Source organism: Macaca thibetana, chromosome 18, assembly GCF_024542745.1.
Source record: "Macaca thibetana thibetana isolate TM-01 chromosome 18, ASM2454274v1, whole genome shotgun sequence".
Lineage (NCBI taxonomy): Eukaryota > Metazoa > Chordata > Mammalia > Primates > Cercopithecidae > Macaca > Macaca thibetana.
The window spans coordinates 14,052,089-14,077,525 of NC_065595.1; the positions used below are offsets into that span (position 1 = coordinate 14,052,089).

The 25,437-nt window shown below is 34.2% G+C and overlaps 1 long non-coding RNA gene across 1 annotated transcript in view; it reads left to right on the top strand.

Moving 5' to 3' along the window:
• LOC126941150 (uncharacterized) overlaps positions 1 to 23,016 on the top strand; it is a 28,066-nt gene extending 5,050 nt beyond the window's left edge. The window contains exons 2-3 of the long non-coding RNA XR_007721109.1: positions 3,485 to 3,572; positions 22,930 to 23,016. This is a non-coding gene — a long non-coding RNA (uncharacterized LOC126941150). The remainder of the gene's footprint in view (positions 1 to 3,484; positions 3,573 to 22,929) is intronic.
• The last annotated feature ends 2,421 nt before the right edge of the window (positions 23,017 to 25,437 follow it).

Consider the following 25,437-nt stretch of genomic DNA (forward strand, 5'->3'; position numbering starts at 1 on the left):
ATTCAAGATCATATTTTCTATCCTCTTCAGTGGTATAAAGTTAAAACTAGGTACTATGATTGCCCACCTTATTTGGGGTTCTTGTGATGATGCTTTTCTGTGTACAGATAGTTGTTAAAATTTGGTGTTTCAGCAGGAGGGATGAATAGTGTAGGATTCTATTGAATCATCTTGCTCTGCCTCTGGAAAAAATCTATTGCTATTTTCAAGTATTTTTCTCATTCTCTCACACTTAGGATTTAATTTTGTTAGACTACTTGATATTTTCCTAAATATATTAAATACTTTTACCTTTTTTCCCCATTCTTTTTTATTCTTTCTATTTTACCCTGAGTAAACTGAAAACATTTTTTATTGCTCTATTGTCAAATTTAGTTTTTTCACCAGTCCGTTGAATATGTTGTTAAACACAATCTTTCTATTTTTATATCAAGAATTTCCATCTCATTCTTTTTTGTAATTTTTATCTCTCTTCTAGAATTATTCATCAGACATTTCATACTGCCTGTCTTTTCTACCAGATCCTCTACTGTATTAACCATTAAATTTCTTATCTGATTTTTTTCTAAGAGGTAGCTCATATCTGAATCTGTTTTTTTTTATTGTCTTGTCTCTTAACCATATGCTACTGGGCTTTTCTCTCAATTATGTATCATACATTTTTAAATGAAAACTGAACGTCTTGGTAGAATGGTATAGATTGAAGTTATGCCAGGAAACTGGCATGCCTTTTCATCCACCAGAACTTTAGAGTGAGTCATTAAGTTGAAATAGATACTTTTTCTCTGTGTTTAAGGGTTGATTTCAGTATGGTTACTCTTAGTGCTACACAGGTGTATTAGTCCCTTCTCACGCTGCTGATAAAGACATACCCGAGACCTGGTAATTTATAAAGAAAAAGAGTTTTAATGAACTAATCGTTCCACATAGCTGGGGAGGCCTCACAATCATGGCAGAAGGCAAAAGGTACGTCTTACTTGGTGGCAGACAAGACAGAATAGGAGAACCAAGCAAAAGCAGTAACCCCTTATAAGACCATCAGATATCCTGAGACTTGTTCACTACCACGAGAACAGTATGCAGGAAACTGCCCCCATGATTCAATAAACTCCCACCGGCTACCTCCAGCAAGCTGTGGGAATTATGGGAGCTACAATTCAAGATGAGATATGGGTGGGGACACAGTCAAATTATATCAATGGGCTTCATATTGCATTTAATGTTACGTTGTGTTTAATTTAAGGACTATTTTGCCACAGAGTTTTTTTCAATGTCTACTATACCCTCAGCTTTGCATCTTCCCTTTGTCCCAGACCTCAGAGCAGTCTGTCTTCATGCTCTTCACCTTTTCTATCTATAACTTGCTACTTGACACATTCCAGACTGGAGATAAAGTACAGGTTCTAGGTTGTTGTAATTAAGTCCATTCACAGGTAGGCACTGTGATCCTGGATCTTTGGGGTGAGGTCTTCTTTGTGCTTGCACTGAGTCTTGGCTGTGTTTTTTTGCCTGGCTTGTATTCTTACCTCCCCCATATGCAGAGGGTTTGTTCCTCTTCCACAATTTAAAGGTATTTTTTACTGGTTTCTGAAGGGTGACAGAGTTTGCTGCCTGTTCTCAAATAGTGTCAGGTTTTTTGCTCCATAGGAGAGCTGCAGTGCAGTGGGAGAATCTGGAGGAGGGGATGAGTCGTGGCTCAGTTTCCATTTCTTACTGCGGCTTTTGTTCTTCTAGCACAGTTGTGTATTATGGAAAAAAAAAAAGGCTTTTCAGGGTTCTTGTCAATGACTTTTGTGAGCATCTGGTGATAACTTGTAGAGAAAAGCCGGAAGGAGTACCCATTTCCCTAATGCCTTCTGTCCCTAGAGTTTCTCTATTCTCTAACTAGTAAACACACATCCTTTTAAAAATCCATATTAAAATGTCAGATAATTTTTTAACACGTGTTTGGCAGCATCTCACCCTTCCAGGTAAGCAAGACCTCATGCCAAGTCTCTTTGTGGAGGCAGTTGTCTTTCTTTAAATTTTAAAAGCAAGAGTTCAAGATATTCACTAAATGAGAATACGATGTCATTTTAAAGCTACCATTCATTGTACAGTTACATAGCTAACCAAAGCAAGTAAGATGAGGAATATGTTACTGTCCCCAGCTTCAAAGAGGTGCAGTATCCACACGGAGACAATCACAGAAACAGAGACATTGAATACAAGGTATTACATATCATAATCACATGCAAATAGCTAGCCGGGGATATGTGGAAAAAGGGAATATCCTATTATTAGATGTTTAATTCCATTACACTGTTGGACTCTAGCCTAATATTGGAGCCTAGCCTAATATTAGTTATCAATTTAATCTATGACAAGGGTTATGCTCAAAAAGATTATAAAAAATTCATGTTAATTTTTATGCTGAGGTGACTGGAGATAACTCCTTTCCCCCTCTTTTTCCTATTCAATCATAGGCTCTTTTCCAAAGAAAAGTGCACAAAGAAACTACCAGAGAGATAGGGGAAAAACAAAGAAAACATTTTATTTCAGAAGCTCAGAAAGAACATTTTGAGAAAAAAATTGTCCAGTGTTATAGTAACTATTTGGGTCTGTACATCAGGGCAAATTGGTTCTATGGCCATATTTTTTGCCTTATGGTTTAAAAATAGAAAGTTTTCCCTATTTTCCAACCTTCCATAAATTCAGAATTCCAAGCTATCATTCTGTAGTTTTCCAGAGCAAGTTATTCCCTGACATGAAATGCAGAATGCTCACAAGTTGATTAGTTGAATTATTGACATATAATGCTGCTCAGTGATTTCTATATGCTGATTATCTTTATTTGCTAACCAACATATTTTCTATCATTCACCAAAGTTATTAATGACAAGAGATTTTTATAATGGTAGTTGTCTGCAAAGCCTTTGGTGATCAAGATATTTACATTTCACAAATACAGCATTAAGGTAAAAATTCAATCTTCATGTATCATCTTGTCATGATAAAAACTCAAAAAATTTATAACTCTTAAAAGATAGTGAGGCACAGCAGTCATCAAAGACCTCATAAGTCAAAATCACATGCGGATTGCTCATCATTTTCTCCTCCTAGGGAATTGCAATATGAATAATGTTATTCTTTTAAAAATCTATTTCTGAATACACTGTGAAAAAAGAGAAAAAATGAAAATCTAAAAAAAAGAGATAATTGTTTAAAATTTTCAGTGTGGTATATATCTGTGAAATGGATAAAAACACAGATATCTACATATTGAAAGTACTTAGCAAGGGGTAGCAAAAAAAAGGAAACAAAACCTGGAACTAAAAATAAAATCATCATACACCAATTAATTGTGGAATTTGGAAATTATCAGTAAGACAATTTTTAAAATAATATTCCATGTCTTTATAAAAGCAATATTTAATTTATATATGTATACTTTTATAAAGTATACATATATATATACACACACATATATATATATATTTTACAGGCTATTATGGAACAGAAACATTACCTAAAACATCCATGCAGAGAAAATGACAACTAATATTTGGCTATGTGTTCTGTCTTCTTTCCAGGTATGTTTCTATATGTGTAAGTGTGGTATATACACTCATGTATAACAGATAATTATTTCTAATCATTTTACTATTGCATGTAGTATTTTATAACATTCGTATTGGTATTGTGCTATGTTTTTGTATGTGTATATGTGTATAAAATGCCTGTATCTAATTGACACATTACATATTATTGTGCATCTACCATTTTGCATCAGCTTTTACTTAGCTTTATGCCAATAGCATTTTCCAAATCTTCATAGAATCTTAAATGCTATTTTTTGAATGAATGTTTAGCATTACCTTGTATAGATATACTAATTTTATATAATCATTTTCAAACTGATGCACATTTACTTCATTTCCAAATTGCATAATATTTAAGGTGTTGCCATAAGAACATAAGTACTCACTTTTCTGTGGGTGTATCTAGTTAGTCATAGAATGAGTATTATAAATTACTATATAAAAATGAATATGTGGCTGGGCATGCTGGCTTATGCCTCTAATCCCAGCACTTTGGGAGGCTTAGGTGGGAGGATCACCAGAGGTCGGAAGTTTGAGATCAGCCTCACCAACATGGAGAAACCCCGTCTCTACTAAAAATACAAAATTAGCCAGGCGTGGTGGCACAGGCCTGTAATTCCAGCTACTCAGGAGGCTGAGGCAAAACAATCGCTTGAACCCGAGAGGCAGAGGTTGTGGTGAGCCAAGATCGCACCATTGCACTCCAGCCTGGGCAACAAGAGTAAGCCTCTGTCTCAATAAAAAAAAAAAAAAAAAATAAATAAATAAATATGTATCAGGTTCTTGATACATATTTTTCGAGAAACACAATAGCAATTTTCACTCTCACTTAAAGAATATGAAAATTAGCATTGAAATTTCATTTTAATGAAGATTTGCCAGTTCGCTTGGAAATCAGATAATCCTCAGGACAAAAATTGTATGGTATGTATATCAATTATCTCAACCAAATTGTCTGTCTCCACCTCTCCCATCAGTCAGTGACCACAAAGTTCAAGCAGACATGCAGCAAGCAGATAAATTATAATGATATTGACACACGTTAAAAAAATCAATACAAAATACCACAACCTAAGTTATCCTATAGATATACATTAAGATTAAAAAAAAACTTTTAAGACTCAATTTACTTTATATGAGTTAATTATAGGAAAATATTATAACAAACTCTAGTGACATATATTATGCAGTAAATCCTTAAAGATAATTCTATTTTGAATTGGTTAAATGTGGTAACTAAAAATATTCTGTTACAAATATAATACTTAAGCAGCCTATGGAAAGAAAAAGTTTAAAAATAAACAGTGACAAAGATAGTTTGACCACTCAAATACGAGATACAAATTAACCTATAAGACCCTGTAAGAGAACTACTGGGTACATACTAAGTCCCAGGTTCTGTGTAAGACTTGGGATAATTGTAAATGTACAGATAGGCTCCATATTCTCATGCCACAATCTAATGGGGGACAGAGATAATAAATCAAAAATGCATAACAATTATATATTAACAATGGTGACATCTATTATAAAGAACAAGTAAAAAGAAGTACAGTGTGTTATATGAAGGTATAACAGAAAAATTTGATCTTGATGAGATGTTAGGAAAGTAAAATTTACACTGAATGCTGAAAGATGCTTAAGAGTTAGGCATAGAGGAAGGCAGGGACTTCTCAAGAACCAGAGACAATCTAGGTAAGAACTTGAACCAGAAAATACCTTGATGTATTTGGAAAACTAAAATAAAGTGCACTACTCAATGTAGTGAGTTTTAAATATAACAGATAAAATTGTATCTCAAGAGCAAGAATTTCAATCACAGAAGTCCTTAAAGGCCACGTTGAGAAATTAAGAGTTGATCTTTAACAAAAAAAGGAGCCTGTTCAAAAATGTGCTTCAAAAAAGTAAAGAAAGAGAACCTATGGTATCTGAAGGAAATTTCACAGAAAAGATGCAGAACTATAAGAATATCTTAAAATTCTGAACTCCATACAGCGTATGTATCAGTTTTTACTTTACTCAGTGACAATGGTAAATACATTCCCCCAAGTAACCAATATTTGTATCACTTAAGAGAAATACTGTATATTAAAAAATGGCTAGGAGAAGGCAGACCCTTCTTCAGATACAGGAATAATCTTCATCACTTAGACACATTTTTCCTGAACATTAAACCATAACATAGCAAATATCTACATGACTCTATTAAAATTTTCTGTGATATATCTCATATATACAAAAAGGTGTAACTATTGCATGACGAATGGGACTTCTGCCTCCAGTTAGACTGTAGAAGTTGATGAAAAAACACTCTAACAATTAACAAAATCAGATAAATTAAAATGCTTATTTTTTAAAGTGTCGGAGAGTTGTGGTTACAATGGAACTTAAAAGACCTGCAGTATAAAGGACAAGCCTAGGTGAGAAGAAGATGGGGTGCAGGGCCTACTTTCCTTCCTGAGGGTCCCTAAAGGAGCCTTAGCAGGGGCAGAATTAGAGCACCTGTCATGGGCAGAGGACCCAGATGAGTAATTAAAACCAGGCAAACATGGAGAACAGTTACCATTTTTCTATCTAATCATTCTGTTCCCCAAATCTTAGACTTGACTTTTTTTATTTCAGAGAAAATCTCAACTATTATCTACGCACATGTTGGCTTTCTTCCTAATTTTTCATGTTATCGTCTGATTTTCCAATTAGATAATTAGATATTTCTCTTTTTAACACATTTTCACTTAAACTCTTCCATAATTTCTTTTCCTTATTTTCTTAGTGGTGAACTAAATATCTGTTGACTGACTGGTTGGTCCACGTCCATATGATCCAAAACTCTAGGTCAGACAAAAAACAGCATCCTCATTGAATAGGAATTAGTGGAATTATATGGAATTTAAAGAATCTTTAATGAAACTGTTAGAAAAAGAGACTGTTTTTGACAAACCAGAAGCAAGTAAACTGTTTCACAATTACTGGGCACTATTCAATTAGAAAACTATTAATAAGTTTTGGAAATTTATATAATTACCCTTTATAAATATCATCATAAATGGTTTAAAGACTATATTCTTAAAGAAAACAAAGACACTCTTCAAAAATTGCTAAGAAATAGGTTGACCTGCAATTTAGATACTTATGTCAATATCAACTTTTCATCTGGTGTGCTGTATTGAACTCTTAGTTATTTGACTAAGAATTTTATATGACAAATGATTATCAAACGATGTTACATGGTTCTTTTTGTTAATATTACCCAGGAGTTTTACTAATTCAGAAACTTTCACACAATTCAATTATATAAAATATTGGATTAAAAAAATGGGAGAAAATTTTAGGTTAATAAGCAACAAAACAGTGTTGCATACTGTGTGTTCATTTTCAAAACGGTAATTAGAGCATGACTATTTGTGTAAATTACAGATTAATTAAATTTCACCAGGGTTAATTTTATGCTCATGATACTTTATTTCAATGCTTTTCCGTGTGCAGTAGCTCATACCTGTAATCCCAGCACTTTGGGAGGCAGAGGTGGGAGGATTGCTTGAGTGCAAAAGGTTGAGTCTGCAGTGAGCCATGATCACACCACTGCGCTCCAGCCTAGAAAACAGAGCAAGACCCTGTCTGGAATAAATAAATAAATGTCTGATATAATAGTACTAATAATTCACAATATAGAACAGAACCAATTTAAAATATAAAAATGTGTCAATTATCAATCCCAGTAAAAATGAAAGACTTTAAAATTTGCCTGAAAATTAATCTGAAGTTATTATTTTGTGTATAAACACTAAGGAACCTAAAACATACTAATATTATATGTATATATATATTCAATGATAAATAAGAACTAAAATATTCAAAATATTAAAAGACCCAAAGTAAAATAAATTAATTTGTATAACATATTGTTGAGAACTTTTTAATCATTTACTCAAGAATTCTATAATCATTTTGGTTAATTCAGAAGCCAAAAGCAATATAATAAGTTTTCATTTTAGAGTCAGAGAATCATGGGTTGAAATCTCTGCTTTTAAAATTCACCCTATCTTTTACCCCACAAATGCAATTTAATTTATCTGAGTCTCAGTTTCTCATTTATTCATGAGAATGAATAAATAAAATGAAAGGGACAAATATTAATCTCCTGTGCATGTGTAAAAATCAATCACATTCATTTTTATGAAGTATCTAACAGTAGGTTCAACCTGTAGTGAACACTGAGAAATATTTTCATTTGAATCAATAAACATTTTATCACGGTTCGCAAAGTTATTCACATATTTTTTTAAATCTCAGAAGTTCTACACGCAGCAAGAATTAAACCTCAGTGAGCTGGCAGAACCTCTCTCTGAAAACGCAGGTGGCAGAGGAGTAATGAACATCAACAACTTGTGTTTCTCCAGATTGTAAAGCTGAAGGATTACTTACATGTACATTGGTATGAAAATAGCTTGGTTTACAATAGTGAAGTAAAGGAAAGCAAAATATGGCTTGGAAGATAAGGATAGTCTCTTTAATAAATGGTGTTGAGAAAACTGGATATCCACATACAAAATAATTAAACGAGACTCTTATCTTACACTATACACAAAAATCAACATTATAAGGATTAAAGACCTAAATGTAGACCTGAAACCATAAAACTCTCAGAATAAAACTCCTTGGCTGGAAAGCTCCTTGATATTGGCGTTGGCAATGATTTTTTTTGACTGACACACCACACCAAAAGCTCAGGCAACAAAAGCAAAAGTAAGCAAGTAGGATAAAGTTAAACTAAATATGTCTGCACAACAAAGAAAACAATCCAAAAAAGGCAGCATAAGGATTGATGGAAAACATTTCTGAATCAAATATCTCATTAACCAAGGGACTAAATACAAAACTATATAAGGAACTCGCACAACTCAAAGGCAAAAAGCAAAAACAAACAAACATTCGAAAATGGGCAAAGATCTGAATAGACGTATTTCCAAAGATGTCATACAAATGACCAACAGGTATGTTTAAAAAATGCTCAACTTTATCAATCATCAGAAAAATACAAATCATAACCACCATGAAATATCACATCACATCTATTAGAATGGCTGTTATAAAAAGACAAGAAGTAAGATGTAGTGAGCAAGGGCGTTGAGAAAAGGGACTCCTTATATGCTGTGGACAGAAATGTAAATTATGTTATTATGAAAAACTGTATGGAAGTGCCTCACACAATCGAAAATAGAACTACCATACGACCCAGAAACCCCTCTGCTGGCTATGTACCCGAAGGAAATGAAACCAGCATTCTGTAGAGATCGCTACAGTCCCATGTTCATTCTAACATCATTCACAACAGCCAAGGTACAGAACTAACCTGCATGTTCACTGATGAATGAGGACATAAATTGTGGTACACATATATAATGAAACATTATTCAGCTGTACAAAAGAAAAAAATACTGCCATTGGTGACAACACAGCTGAAATTGATAGACATTATGCTAAGTGAAAGAGGCCAAATACTGCATGATCTCAGAAAGACAAATATGGCATGATCTCATTCATATTTGGAGTCTAAAAATAAGCTGAATACATAGAAACAGAAAATAAAATAGATAGAGCAGTGGTATAACCAGAAGCCGGGAGGAGAAGGAAATGAGGAGAAGTAGGTCAAAATGTGTAAGTTTGCAGTTATATAGAATGAGTAAACTGAGGGACCTAATGTACTGCATGAGGACTGTAACTTAATAATATTGTGAAGCATAATGAAAATTTGCTGAGTGTAGACCTTGAGTCCCATTTCCTCAAAAGAGAAAGTAATGTTAACTATGGAAGGTGAGGAATTTGCTGACTAATTTGCTTGACTAATTATTTCACTATGTATATGTATACCAAAACCTTATTCTATATACCTTATATATATATGCAATAAAATAAATAAATAATGAAAATGTAGTAAATCCAAATTTGAATTACCATGCATATAAAATACAAAGTGCACCTTGAAGACTTACTATGAAAAAGAATGCAAAGCAACTCATTACATTTTTAAATACAAATTTCGTGTTAATAGAGTAATATTTCAAATACATTCAGTTAAATATAACTTGCCTCTCTCTAACTTTGCTATTTCAAGAAAGTTACATAAATGGAATCATCTAGTATGTGATCTTTGGGGATTGATTTTTTTTCACTCAGCACAATACCATTGAGATACATCCACGTTGTGCTTATCGTTAGTTTATTCCTTTTTATTGCTGAGTCTGTTCAACATTGACCTGTTGTAAGATATTTTGGCTTTTTTTTTTTTTTTTGAGATGGATTCTAGCTCTGTCACCCAGGATGAAGTGCAGTGGCGTGATCTTGGCTCACTGCAACCTCCGCCTCCCGAGTTCAAGCTTTTCTCCTGCCTCAGCCTCCTGAGTAACTGGGATTACAGGCGCGTGCCACCACTCCCGGCTAATTTTTGTATTTTTAGTAGAGACGGGGTTTCACATGTTGTCAGGCTGGTCTCCAACTCCTGACCTCGTGATCCACCCACCTCGGCCTCCCAAAGTACTGGGATTGCAGGCGTGAACCACCGCACCTGGCTGAATTTTGCCTCTTGTGAATAAAGCTACATATGAACTATCAAAGAAAGAAGAAGAAAATGCATGAACTATCCAGTTTAAAATCTAAATGACAAAACATCTAAGCCAACAACAGAGCTGCTCAGTACTTAGACAAATAAAGGTAATCTAGGTCTACAGTGCTTTCTAATTCTGGCTCAGTCCTACTCTCAGTAAGTTCCATGGCAGGCTTTGTGAGAAAGGGGGCCAGTCTATGTTACACTGTATTTTCCTTTTTTTTTTTTTTTTTACCTTTTTTGTTATTAAACCAGCACAACCCTATCTCTTTAATTTTATTTCACGAATGCTCAACTTCTCATGCTTTGACCCAAAATTTAAATCTCTCTAGTGACTTTTAAAAAACTCTTGTTTTCCATTGCCTTTTGCTTCATATTGGAATAGAATGGTTCCTAGGGGAATAGGTGAATGAATCAGCAAATGGTCAGCAGGTGAATGTTAAATAGGCTCAGAAATAATAAAAAGGTATAAATTATTGATAAACACAACATGGTCCCTAGGGGACAATCTGGGCCAATGTCCTATCTTCAGTTTACTGTTTGAAGAATAAATGTTTTTAGCATTTAACTTTCTATTCCAAGCTATATATTCTATTTTTTAAAGCTACTAAATTTTATAAAATTCCATCAGTATTATGTAACATAATTTTCTTTTTAAAGATTAAGAACTAGATAAAATCCTTTATTTGAAAAAAAGTGTATGTACTGTGAAGATTGTTATAGAAAGTCACAAATATTTCTTGAAAATCCTGTATGAAACACATAACGATGCAAAAGGATAGATTATTGATTGACTTATTTCTATTGGAACTGTATTTAGACTCCAAATGCTTAATAAAAACACTAAATTTATGTAAACAGAATTTCAGGAGCATATGACAGTGAATGTCATAAAGAATATTACTAAAAGTATTTTTAAAAATAGCTAGATTATCATTTGAGTATGTATATTTGAAAAACATAATATTAATTAGAAACTGCTCCTATCAAAAGATTAGGAGCATAAGAGGCCAATTCATTTTGTCAATGGCTTTCCCTGGATTATCTAGAAGGAAAGCATGAGACGGTGATACGCCTCTCATCTGAAATATTGCAATAGCTTCTTAAATTGCTTCCTAGTTTTCCACCTAGGTGCTTTCACCTCTGATCATATTTCCTTTTTTTTTCTTTTGTATTTTTGAGAAAGGATTTCACTCTGTCAGGCTGTAGTGCAATGGTGCAATCATAGATCACTGGAGCCTCAATTCCTGGCTTCAAGTGATACTCCTGCTTTAGCCTCCTGAATAGTTGGAACTGCGGATGCATGCCATTAGGTACAGCTAATTTTTAATTTTTGTTTGGTAGAGATAAGGTCTTTCTACATTGCCCAGGCTGGTGATCATCTCCTTTTTTCTTTCTTTCTCTCTTTCTCTTTCTTTTTCTTTCTTTCTTTCTTTCTTTCTTTCTTTCTTTCTTTCTTTCTTTCTTTCTTTCTTTCTTTCTTTCTTTCTTTCTTTCTTTCTTTCTTTCTTTCTTTCTTTCTTTCTTTCTTTCTTTCTTTCTTTCTTTCTCTCTTTCTCTCTCTCTTTCTCTTTCTCTCTCTCTCTCTCTCTCTCTCTCTCTCTCTCTCCTTCCTTCCTTCTTTCTTTTTTTTTTTTTGATGGAGTTTTGTTCTGTTGCTCACACTGAAGTGCAGCAGCATGATCTTGGCTCACTGCAATTTCCAGCTCCTAGGTTCAAGCAACTCTCCTGCCTCAGCTTCCTGAGTAGCTGATACTACAGGTGCATGCCACCATGCCCAGCTAATTTTTGTGTTTTTAGTAGAGATGAGGTTTCACTCTGTTGACCAGGCTGGTCTTGAACTCCTGACCTCAAGTGATCCACTCACCTCAGCCTCCCAGAGTGCTGAGATTACAGGCATGAGACATTGTGCCTCTAACTGGTGATCATATTTCTAGCATGCTTAAAACCATAAAAATATGCCCCCAAAATCTTCTTTGAACAAGCATAATATTTGGTATGGTCCACAATGGGCATGTGTCTCTTGCATCTTGTGTCAGACCCTGCCTTCCTTTCTGTGAGCCTGCCATATGTATTCCCTGCATTTTCTCCAAACTCGAAGTCTTTGCCTGGAATTTCCACGGAAATTCATATCCTAGTCATCCTTCAGATATTGAATAAGTAGTTAATGTTCTGCCTTCTCCCTCAACAAAGACTAGGTTAAATTTCAATATTGCGTTTATGTCACTGTGTATCACTCATTTGTATTTCTTAACAAAGTTGCAACTTTAATAATCTATTTGTATGAGTATTTGACCAATCTTTATGCCAACAGACTGACAAAAAAATAAAAAAGAATAGGAACCAAGTTTTCTTTTGTTCCCCAAAGTATCATCAGAATTTAGCACTATTTCTAGGAAATGGTAAACATCCAATAAATATTTTTCAAACGAATCAATCAATGAAAATGAGATAACATTCTGTGATTTCAAGAAGTTGTATCTGCAGTTAATATTGCTCTTCTTTGGAAAACTCAAGACCACTTACTGTGAACAATCATTTTTTGTTCAGTAAATCCTATTAGCTACACATGCACTTACTCCCTTTTGATGTGCAAATTAAGAAAATAGAATACAAATGCTTTCCAATGTGGGTTTATTCTCTTTCAGATACGTATTTAAATGGTTTGTCATCCTGAATTCTAGCAACATTGCACATTTATATTTGAAAGTACTTAGTGATGTCAGAAATAATTATCAAGTAATATGTAAAAGTATGTAATTACTTTGTGCTGACGTGGCACTTGTAATTGCTTGAGGGGGATGAATACTTGAGCACACATAAAAAGTGAAATTAAATAATTCTGGGCCAAAAAAAAAGAAGACACGAAGGCTATTTGTTCCGTGACAAAACTAATAATGTTATAATAAGAGGAAAAAAGAAGAGTGATATAGATAAGATAATGAAAAGAAGAGAAAGAACAGCATGTGTGTGTGTGACTTTAGAACTTGTCAATATTGGACTGCTACACTAGACTAGTTTTCTCTCTTCCCTACCTCTCTAATAAAATAGGGGTATTTAAAATGAAAGTGGAAACATAATCTTCCTAGTTTCTGTTTAAGTATGTATAAATATGACATACAACATTATTTTCACACAGTATATTTTGAAAAATCAAAATGTTATAAAATGAAAAAAACAAACAGACAACTGCATAATTTGGTCACTTTCTAAATAGTCTAGGAGAATTTGACCCGTTTTGAGTCTTAGTTCAAGTGAGCAACTACAAATGGCTCATTAACATTAGTAATCCAGGAATGACACTGCCCATTCATCAGAGAATGTGTGATTAGGCAGCAGGGTCTTAGTCTAGAGCCTCATCTTTTCTAATTTTGAAAGGCAGTGGGCGTATCTCATTTCTTCATATTAAATGTCTATGATGCTTATTTAGATTAGGAAGCATTAATATTTCCTCAACAGATGAAAACAGATGGCAAGCCAGCATCTTTTAAAAACTAAATGTATTTGAATTTTAAGAGGGAATACTGTTCACTTTGCTTAAATACATTTCTGTATCTGTCTCATTTGTCAATGCTGAAATCTTAAATCAGTCATTAATCCAGTATGATTTTTACCTAAAGGTAATAAGCACAATTGAATTTCATTTTGCTGAACTAGATGATAGAAAGTAAATAACTTTCTCTTCTTCGATGTTAATCTGCATTTCAGTAATGGTTATGATTGTTCCCATATATCACACACTTTCTGTAAATTGGCACTTTGTAGTTCAGGAAAGAATACGTTTTAGAGGCTCTATCCTGGCTATAGAGCTACATTCAAAATAATGTGTCAGAAGAAATCCTGTGCAGCAAGTTATGCCCATATTCCAGTGCATTAAATATTATAGAATATAAAAGTTAAATATTAAATGAAACCATCTATTAGTTGAAGTTCTTCAGAGAAACAGAATGAAGTGTGTGTGTGAGTGTGTGTGTGCTTGTGTGTATGTGTGTGTAAAAAATCTTCAAGATGAGCCAGCAGGTCATTTATCAATTAAATGAGTCCATTGCTAGTCCATGTCTTTATTACAGATCCTTGACAAGTAGATAGATGGAATATAAAATTATATACATATAAAAGCCAACTGCTTAATCAAATAACTTTTTTGCTAGAGATGTCCACCACTGACTATAAAATTTAAGAAGTTTTTTTAATGAATCTTGGGTAGGGAGTAAACTATACAAGAGTGAGCAAAATGACTTCCAAGGAATAATATTAAAAATACGTATCAATGCAAACATATTTAGCATCTGTTATTTATAGTTTGTGTTCTAAGATTTTAAAATTTAAAATATATGTAGAATGGCTGAAGTATTTTTTGAACTCACTCTTCTCTAGAATTTCCCTGCTAGAATGACCACCATCATGTTTGCCTGGATTATTTGAATTTCTTTTATTTTATAATCAGTTATAGTTATTCTTAAATAATATCTTGTTTTGATTTATGCAGGTTATTTTCTCCCATTAGAACACTAACCATAGTTATGTAACTGAAGAGACTGGGCACTATATAAAAAGATGTATAAGAAAGATATCTATTAGTCTCAAAATTTAAAAACATAAGCTAGTTTTCACAATTACTATTAAATAACTGTTGCTACATGTTGAGTTCATAGACTACATTGCTACCATCTGTGCAGAAATACTACACTGAACCATTGATAAGTATTGTAAATAGAAAATAAATGTGAATATTTCATGGTTCCTGAATAAAAATGGGAATACTCATTGATCCCCATGATAAAACTACAAAACAAATAAATTATAGACAAAAAGTAGACTCAGACTCTAACAAAAATTAATGTAATAATTCCCTTAATTATTTTTGAATTTTATTTTCAATCGCGGGCATTCAAGCTAGAAACTAGAAGAAAATAAAAGGACTGGCCTGACATGATGGCTCATGCCTGTAATCCCAGCACTTTGGGAGGCGGAAGCAGGTGGATCACTTGAGGTCAGGAGTTCAAGACCAGCCTGGCCAACATGGAGAAGCCCTGTCTCTACTGAAGATACAAAAATTATCTGGGCATGGTGGTGTGCATCCCACCTACTCAGGTGACTGAGGCAGGAGAGTTGCTTGAACCTGGGAGGTGGAGCCAAGACAGTGTCACTGCACACAAGCCTCAGTGACAGAGTGAGTTTCCATCTGAAGAAGAAGAAGAAGAAGAAGAAGAAGGAGGAGGAGGAGGAGGAGGAGGAGGAGGAGGAGGAGGAGGAGGAGAAGAAAGGGGAAATAATAATGACTAGTAGAAAATGGAGAAAACATGTAAATCATAATAAGTAAAAACCTGGTAAAATAATTGTAATTGTGTTCATTCACATATTGAAAATATTGAAAAATATTTAACACTAACATTTTTATTTCAGTATAATTACTGAACAAAAGCTAGAACTAAAAATTAGGAATTTTATTTTTTATTTTTTATTTTTTATTCTTGTGGTATTACTACAATAAATCTGTCTTACCAGATCAATTGATTTTTATTTTAATATAAAAACTATAATCCTTAAACTCATATAAAACCTAGATTTTTTCAACTATCATAATTTCCTGTACTTATCATACAATCTCCAATTATAAAACATCTTCTGAAAATGATGTGAGATCATCTGCTGGAGAGGAGTAATGGTGTCGTAGCATAGTTTATTGTGTATAATGCTGTGATATTGTACAAAGAGAGAAAACATACACTACGCCAGACAACCTTGGTTTAAGTTTCCATGTTGCTGTTTTCTTATTGTTATGTATTTGGGCAAATTACTTAGTCTCTCTGTTCCTTAGATTCCTCATCTGTAATATGGGATTAAAAATAATACCTGGTAAATGTGAGAATAAAATTAGTTAATACATAGGGAGACCTTAGAGTAGTAGCTGACACAAAGTAAGCTGTATAAAGTATTAGCTATGAATATATTAAGAAGCAGTATCACAAATATTTTTAGCATGTTTCTCACAGTTAAGCACACATTTTTCAGGGCAGCACTGAAGTTTTTACCCAGTGTAACCTGGTCTAATTTTCTAGAAATGTTTATTATATTTATGACTGTAAGCCATTGTTTTGTAGCTTTTTATATTAATACACTTTTATATCACCACCAAATTTTTAAATTGGAGTTTAGAATTTGAAATCGCTGCAGGAATTTGCTACCTAGGCTTAAAATATTTCTAAATTGTCACTTTGTTATCAATACCATCTTCTTGTTTTGAAAACATGGTTAATAACACTGACTAATTTCTTGAAGTCACTAGCTTATTTTGGGAAAAAACTTTAATATGATAGGGATACATATGCTTTGTTGCTGAGCTGAACTCACACAATGGACATGCTTAGCTCCCATACCTGATACCTCATGAAACATGAACGACAGACACATGCATGTAGAACCTAACCGTTCCATTTTCCCTGACACTTCCATTTACAGAGAGAAGTTTTGCTCATACAGGTTAGATCTCACTCTGCATGTTAGAGCAGGACTAGAAAAACAACTGTGCAAACCGAAACTGTGCAAAGTGATCTTAAAAACCAAAGAAGAATATACAATTGACTGTTCAGGGACCTTTAACCATTTTGACAAAACACTAAAAATTCTCACATTGTCGGTTATGAATCCATGGGAAAATAAAAAATATATTTAAATTTTATTTCGCAAACTGAAATTTAAAATATTAGAAACATAGACAAGTAGAATGTTGTATTCTTCATAAAATTTTATCAAGACTAGGTGAAAAGTTCTTGCTTCCTTCTTAGTATACCACTTATATTAAGGAGAGAAATAACTGAATAATTTAAATAGTTGTAAAGTTCTATTTTGTGTCTCTATTTTAGCTTGTTAGTTTTACATCTTTCGTTATTCTTTTGATAGTTGCCCTACAGAGTGCAACATACCTCCGTGATTTATTAAAGTCTAATATAATGTACTCCTATTAGCATTTTTCAGAAAGTACAATAATTTTAGAGCACTTTAACTCTATTTACATCCCTCTTAGGAATAAAACGAAGTCAGACAATTTTTCATATTTAATGTCCAGCATTCAAATATTACCCATCTTACCAGGAAGTAAGACTGCAGGACTGAAAACAGAGCAAAAAACAGACCATATAACATATCCATAGTAGGTTCAGATATCAGAATTATCAGACACAGATCTTAAAATGCGTATGCCAGAAATCAGATGATCTGATAAAGAAATACACTAACTTCTATGCTATGAAAACTACCAAATGGAAATTCTAAACCTGAGTAACACAATAAATTAAACTTGGAGCTGAAAATATGGATCTAAGCTTTTTTAAATAGAAAAAAAAAATGTATAAATTGGAACATAAGTGTCATTCTAGGTTTATTCCAGCAATACCAGTTTACTTTATCATTTAAAAATCAATTACTATGATTTGCCATATTAACAGAATAAAGGAAAATGCACATTCCAATAGATCAAAATTTCGATATCTAGATACTTATTTTTGACTTAAAATTATGGCAAATTAAGAATAGAATAAAGCATGTTCAATCTGATAAAAAAAAAAAGTATGTGAGAAATAAAATTACAACATGATAATTCAGTTGTGCTTTGCTTCCAACTCTATTTGGCAAAACTCTGTGGGTTAGCACCCAAATCTGCTCTTTTTTTCTCCCTGTAATTATAATAGAAGCTTAATTAATATGAGTAGCTTTTGCTGCAATCCCAAACACTCCATCTGGTGGTTACTTGATAGAAAATTGTGAGAAAGAAAGCACACAGCTTATCTTATGTATAAAGTCCTTTATTGACCCTCAGTTTGCCACACATCCTGTCTGTCTTTCTTTTACACCTAAGAGGTAGGTGTAAAATATGTGAATTATCATCAACCTAAATGAAAACAAAGAATCTATCTACAAAATTGAGAAAGATCTTTTTGGGAGTTTTTCCAGTAGATTGCTTGTACAGTAGTCCACCTTATCTGTGAGGAATAGGTTTAAAGTCCCCCAGTCAATGCCTGAAACTGCAGATAGTACAGAACCTTATATATGCTGTGATTTTTTCCTATACATATACACCTAATATAAATTTTAATTTGTAAATTAGACACAGTAAGATTAACAACTAATAATAAAATAGAACAATATAACTATATACTGTAATAAAAGTTATATAAATTTTATCTCTTTTACTCTCAAAATGTCTTACTCTACTGTTGTGTTGTGCCATCTATGTTGCCACAAATGAGATAGTTTTTCTCTTTTTAAGACTGTATAGTATTCCATTGGGCATTTATACCATATTTTCTTTATTCATCCATTGATGGACACTTAGGTTGCTTCCATATCTTGGATATCGTGAATAAAGCTAAAATAAACATGGAAGTACAGCTCTCTCTTTAAAAACTAAAAACAGAATTACCATATAATCCAGCAATGCCACCTCTGGGTATATACCCAAAGGAATTAAAATTGGTAAGTTAAAGAGATATCTGCACTTCCATGTTTATTTCATCATTATTCACTATAGCCAACATATGAAAAGATGACTTTGTTAAGGAAGACATAAATATAAAATTTAAAAAGTAAAACAATGCTTCATTTGAATACATCCAAATGTAAAAACTTTCTGTGTAAGCAAAGAAATAAAAACAAAATTATAAGTACAATCTATTTATTGCACAAAGCATTAATGGCTATGAATATTTAAAGAATGCCTAGAAATCTATGAGGAAAATGCAAACAACTAAATAAGAAACTTGGCAAAGAATAGTGTAAACAATTCACATACACACGAAGTGAATGGGGACTAAATTCCCCATTAACCAGAATAAATCAAATGGAAACAATAAAATCTCATTTATTTCCCATGACACTGGGTAAAATTCAAAAGTCTAACAATAATATATAATGAAGATTTGGAGAAATAGGCACTCTCAAACACCAATGATGAAAGTACAATAGAACAGCCACCTTGGAAAGCAATTGCTGCTATACAGCATAGTTGAAAATATATATATACTGGTAACTGAAAATATTGTGTTTCTCTTTGGAAAAATTGTATAACCTTTTTTCTTAGTTTTCTAATTTCAAAACAAATAATACTGGCATGTATTATAAAAATGTTATAGGGATAAAATCAATAACCAAATGCAAAGCACTCAAAATCTAGTACTATTATTTTTATTATTATCATTAGTGTAAACTAGGAGACACTAATATATAGGCACATGGAGACATTTACAAGCAAGCATTGCAGCACTGTCTGCAAAACAAATGAGTGTAATGTAATTACTCATCAATAACATAGTGAGTATACAAATGAATTAGTCTCATGCTTAAATATTCTTAGAAATAATTTTTCATATTTTTTAAAAAAAATAATTAATACATACCAGATACTTCATTTAGGCTTAAATGGTATGAATTTGTTTATGATACTAATTCTCTTTAGTATTAGTATAGTGTAATACTAATAGGCAGATAAATAGGCAGATAAATCCATGTTCAATATGATGCTGTGAACCACAAAACCAGACAAGTAAGGAGACTGATTTTATTCAGGCTACTGCAAAGGAGAAAGCACCTTTCATCCTAAGATCAGAGCGTCTCAGCTGAGTGGTCCATACTAGATATTTATAGGGACAGAGGATAAGTTACGGACTGGATGATTTATACCTGGGATTGTTTTGTAAGGAGGGGAAGTCTCCATCAGTAGGCTGGACAGGAAACATTTTCTCTGTGTTTCGCTAGTTTAAGGGGAAAAACATTTCTAAACTTAGCTAATAATTATTGGACAAAAGAATAAAAGTTGGCAGGAGGCAGAGTGAGTTCAGAGTGAGTTAAGGTCAGCCCTTGTTATTCATAAGTTGAAAACCTTTTAAGGTAGGCAAATAATACCAAAAAGTGTACGCACGCACACATGTGAATAAGTTCACTTACGTATGTGAACTTGCAAACGTAAGGCTGAATATTTGATGCAAAATTTATGATAGGCAATGCCTCTAGGAAAAGAGAAAATGGAAGGTATCTTGCATTAGATATCAAAGTAAACTTCAGCTTTAACTCTAATATTTATTTAAAGATAAAACAGGAGGTATTTGTGACAAAATCTTAACATTTTTTCCTGATCAGTGAGACTATATATGTCCCAAGAGAATTATTTTCACCTATTTTATGATTTTATGAAATTATGAAAATGATAAAGCAAAATAATCAGTGAAAATAAAAGAAAGAAAAATGGAAGTGATAAAATAAAACAGAAGAGGTGAACAAGGGAAAGGAAAAGCATTAGTTCAAGAGTGTGAAAATGGGGGAAGTGTTACATAGAAGAACTGGAGTATTTCTGCTGTTGTGTTGTGGAGGACATTTAAGTCTTTTGTGAAAGTAAAAGTGACAGATGTCAGGTTGGAGTGCATCAAGGGATGAGTAGAATGTGAGAAAATGAAGACACAGCAAGAAATATTTGAGGAAAGAAAAGGCAGAAATAGAAAGACAATTAAAAATGTGTAAGGATGCAAGGAATAGCTTCTTGTTTTATTTGGCTTTTGTATTATTTTCGCAATGAGAAACAGTAAAGCAGTCTTACTCAATCGTGGCTACATGTTAGAACCACCTGGGGATTTTAAAAATTGCTGGTGCCTTGTCTTATTCTGTTCACGCTACCATAAGAAAATATCACAGACTGGGAGGTTTAAACAACAGACGTTTATTTCTCATAGCTTTGTAGTTGGGAAGTTCCAGATCCAGGCGTCGGCCAATTCAGGTTCCTAGTGAGAGCTTGGTTCCCGGTTGGAGATGGCTGTTTAAAGAAGTCATTCACGACACTTGTTAAGATTGTAAGAACATGTGGAGTGGAGATTTACAGGCAAGGGGTAGGGTGAGGTCAGTGGACAGAAAATTATGAAGTGGAAACATCGGGGATTTTGTTATTATTTTTTACCAAAACAGTTATTAATTAAAAAATAAAAGAAAGGCAAGGTACAGTGGCTCACACTGGAAATCACAGTGCTTTGGGAGGTTAAGCAGGAAGAATTACTAGAAGTTAGGAGTTTAAGACCAAACTAGGCAACATAGCAAGACCCCGTTTTAACAACAACAACAACAACAAATCAAAAAAATTAGCTGATTGTGGTGGTGCACACCTATAGTCCAAGCTACTAGGGAGGTGTGATGGTTAATACTGAGTGTCAACTTGATTGGATTGAAGGATGCAAAGTATTGTTCCTGGGTGTGTCTGTGAGGGTGTTGCCAAAAGAGATTAATATTTGAGTCAGTGGGCTGGGAAAGGCAGACCTACACTTAATCTGGGTGGGCACAATCTAATCAGCTGCCAGCAAATATAAATCAGGAAGAAAAATGTGCAAGAGAGAATTATATGCATACATCCTATTAGTTCTGTTCCCCAGAACCCTGAGTAATACAGGAGACTAATGTGAGAGGATCACTGGAGCCCAGGAGTTTGAGGAAAAAAAAAAAACAAACAGAAAAAAACAAAAAGAAATACATTTTTAAACTTTATTTTCTGTTAACGTCACTTTTACTTTCTTCATGGAGATCCAAGTTTCTGATCTATATAGCATTTTTCTTCCATCTCAAGTTTATTTTTCAGTTTTATTGACTTATAAATATCTTCTTTTGACATTTCTTGTAGATTACATCTGCTGGGGATAAAGTCACTCAGTTTTTGTTTTTTGAGAAAGTTTCATTTCTATTTAACTTTTCAGAGATGATTTTTGCTGAATATAGAATTCCAGGTTGATTTTTTTTCTTTCAATACTTTCAATACTTTGCTCTCCTCTTGCTTGAATAATTCCTAACCAGAAATCTCTTGTGATTCTGTTCATTGTTTCAGTACAGATAAGGTGTCCCACTTCACCTCCCCCACCCCCCAGCTTCTTTCAAGATTTCTCTTAGGTTTTATGCAGTTTGAACCTGATATTTCTAGGTAGAGACTTTTTTGTATTTATCCTGCCTCATGCTCTCTAAACTTCCTGGCCCTATGCTTTTGTGCCTGCCATTAATTTTGGAATACTTTCAACCATAATGACTTTCATTTGCTCCATCCTCTCTTTCTTCACATTCCAGTATTACAAATGCATGTGTGTTACACTTTTGAAATTATCTCACAGTTCTTGGATATTCTGTTCCTTTTTATTATTTTCATTCCTTTTTTTTTTCTCTTTGCATTTCTGTTTTGGAAGTTTCTATAAACATTTCTTAAAGCTCACTGATTCTTTAGTTGGCTGTGTAGCATTTTCTGATAAACCAATCAAAGGCATTTTTAAATTTTTGTTACAGTGTGATATCTAACATTTCCTTTAGATTATTTCTTAGGGTGTGCTTATATTACTTATCTGTTCTTACATGTTTTCTACTTTTTCTATTAGAGTTCTTCATATATTAACCATAGTTATTTTAAATTCCATGTCTGATCCTTCCAAAATCTGTGCTGTTTCTGAGTTTAGCTTTGATGCTTGCTTTTTCTCTTAAAACTGCTAACTTTTGTATTATAGCATACCTTTTATGTTTAAAGGCAGGCATGATACATCAGTTGATAGTAACTGGGATAAATTTGGCTTCAGGGTTAAGTTTTAGATTAATCTTGTTGAGTGTGGCTATGTTTAACATTTGTTGTAGCTGTGGGTGTCAGACGCCTCAATTTCTTCGTTTGTTGTTTTTGCCTCCCTTATTGCCTTTGGCTTTTACTAACAACCTCTTATGTACAATTTACAACTTTTTCAGCTATCATCCACTGTTATACTGGAGTCCTGTTTGTGTAAGACCTGTTTGTGGAGTCCTCTTTGTAAGGTGCAGTATTGGTGAAGCATCCTATAAAATTATGATTGAACCTCAGTCGTTAAATTGTTCAGAGTTCTTGGGCTGTGACCTTCACAAATGTGAAGGTGTTAGTTAGAGGAAATGCCCTCTCCTACATGTAATACGTATTTCATGCAAAATATTTTACCTTGTAGAGCACGACTTTGTCATGGAGAAGGTGGAGGGAATATTTCACAATGGTTATTCTTTTGGGCTCCTCACCATGAGAAGCTGGTGGGTGTCCTTGAAATAAAACCTTTAAAAAATGTGGGGGTGCCCTTGAGACTTAAGACTATGACCCCTAGAAATTTCTCATTCTCATGCTATTCTACACTCAGCCTCCAGCAATTTGTCAAAATTACCATTTAAGTGTTCCCAGCACTTTATGGCTCACTGGATTCTGCTCCAGGTAAGTCTGGATTTGCCTGTCTCTCCAGATTTGGGGTAAGGGGTGGTTATTGTCCTATGACCTCAGTTTTCAGATATACCAAAGAAAAATCATTGAACTTTAGTTTTTTTCTGCCTTTTTCTTATTTTAAGGACATGAGTGAAGACTTCAGCTCTTACAGTTTGGATCTTTAGATGAATTCTTAATATCTCAATGACATAAACAAATCTGAGCCCCAGTTTTATTGGAAGTGAAAAGCACACCCTATTGGTGAGAGTCGAGGGAAATAATGAAAATGATTTTTTTTTTTTAATTTGGCAAAGCATCTGAAGCTCCAACTGTTACATGAAATGCTATTGACAAAAAAATCCCTCCAAGGCAGTCTGTTAAAAGAGTCCCAATGATTACAGAACTCTAACACTGGTTTGCTATGAAAACTAGAAAGCCATAGGTTCTATTCCTGGATCTGGATAAATTCTCTGTTCCTCCTTTCTTTAAAATTTATAAAAGTCCAGTTTTTAATGCCTGTTTTATGGGCTATATTCACTTGCCTACAGTAGGCAAATTTGTTAGTTGTATGCTATGCACTAGGCACTGTTTAAGCACTTGAGGTTAAATAGTATGCAACAGAAAGAAAAATCCCTGCCCTCATGCAACCTACATTCTCATGTAAAGATAAAGAAAAATGAGAAAAATACATAAAACATAATATGCTGGATATTAGTAAGATCTAAGAGGGGAAAAAGCAGACAATGGAAACCTGGGGAAAGTTATTTTAGATAACATGACCAGAAAAGAGTTCTTTAAAAAGATAGAGTAAATGCCTGAAGAAGGTAAGGGTCTCAACCATGCATCATAACTGAGGAAAACATTCCAGGAAAAAGGAAGAGCAAATGTGAAGGTTCTGAGTTAGAGCTGTCCCAGAGTTTTAAGGACCAACAACTAGGAAGCCAGTGTTGCTGGATTTGAGGCTAAAGGATGTAAAGTCAGAGGACAAAAGTAATATAGACAGGAGGCAGGGAAATACTGGGTAGAAGAGGGTGGTCCCCAGTGAGGGCCCCACCTTCAAGCCTTGACCCACAGCCCCAAATGAAAACTTTGCATCCCTGTTTTCCCGCTCCAATGTTGCCTTTTCCAAAACCACCTTGGCCCTTCCTGGCCCCCATCCTGTACCAATAAAATCCCCAGGCTCCACTGGCAGAGCAATGACAAAGAAGGAAAGAAAAGAAGCAGCAACTTGACATTGGAGAGAAGCAGCTTGACTTCGGAGGGAAAGCTTGATGGTGGGACCTCGGAGAGGAGCCTGGTCCGGGCCGCCAAACTCCTGCAGAAGAACACCTTCCCATTCCACCCCCTTTCCAGCTCTCCCTCCTGCTGAAAACCACTTCTGCCGGCAATGAAATCCCCCACATTTACCATCTTCAATTCATTTGTGTGACCTGGTTCTTCCCGGATTCTGAACAAGAGCTCAGGATACAGAGGGCTGTCACACTGAGCTGTTAAACACTAAATCCATCCATGGACGGCAAAGCTAAAATAGGGCACTGTTAACACATGCCCTCTTGGGCTCTGGAGGGTCACGGATACCCCCGGAGATGCTGCTGCAGGGTTGCATGGAGTTCTGCTTCTGCCAGTGCCCAGAGCATTCATCTCAGTCCCTGAAACTGCTCACCTGCATGCTCCCCACCCTGCAAGGGGCTGAGAGCTGCAAGTTGAGTAAATGAAGCATCCCTTTCACAAGTCCCACAAAGGAGTCAGGGAAATTTTCGCATTTCAAAAGCAGAGTAGAAAGAGAAAACTCATCTTACAAGTGCTTATGTAGGATCTTGTGTCTCTGTGTGTGTGTGTGTGTGTTTGTGTGTGTGTGTGTATGTGTTTGTGTGTGGAGAGAGAGAGAGATTGAGAGAGAGAGATGAGGGGTCTTGCAATGTTGCCCAAGCTGGATTTAATCTCCTGGGCTCAAGTGATCCTCCAGCCTCAGCACCCTGAGTAACTGGGACCACAGGCGTGCACCACTATGCCTAGCTGATTATTTTAATATTGCC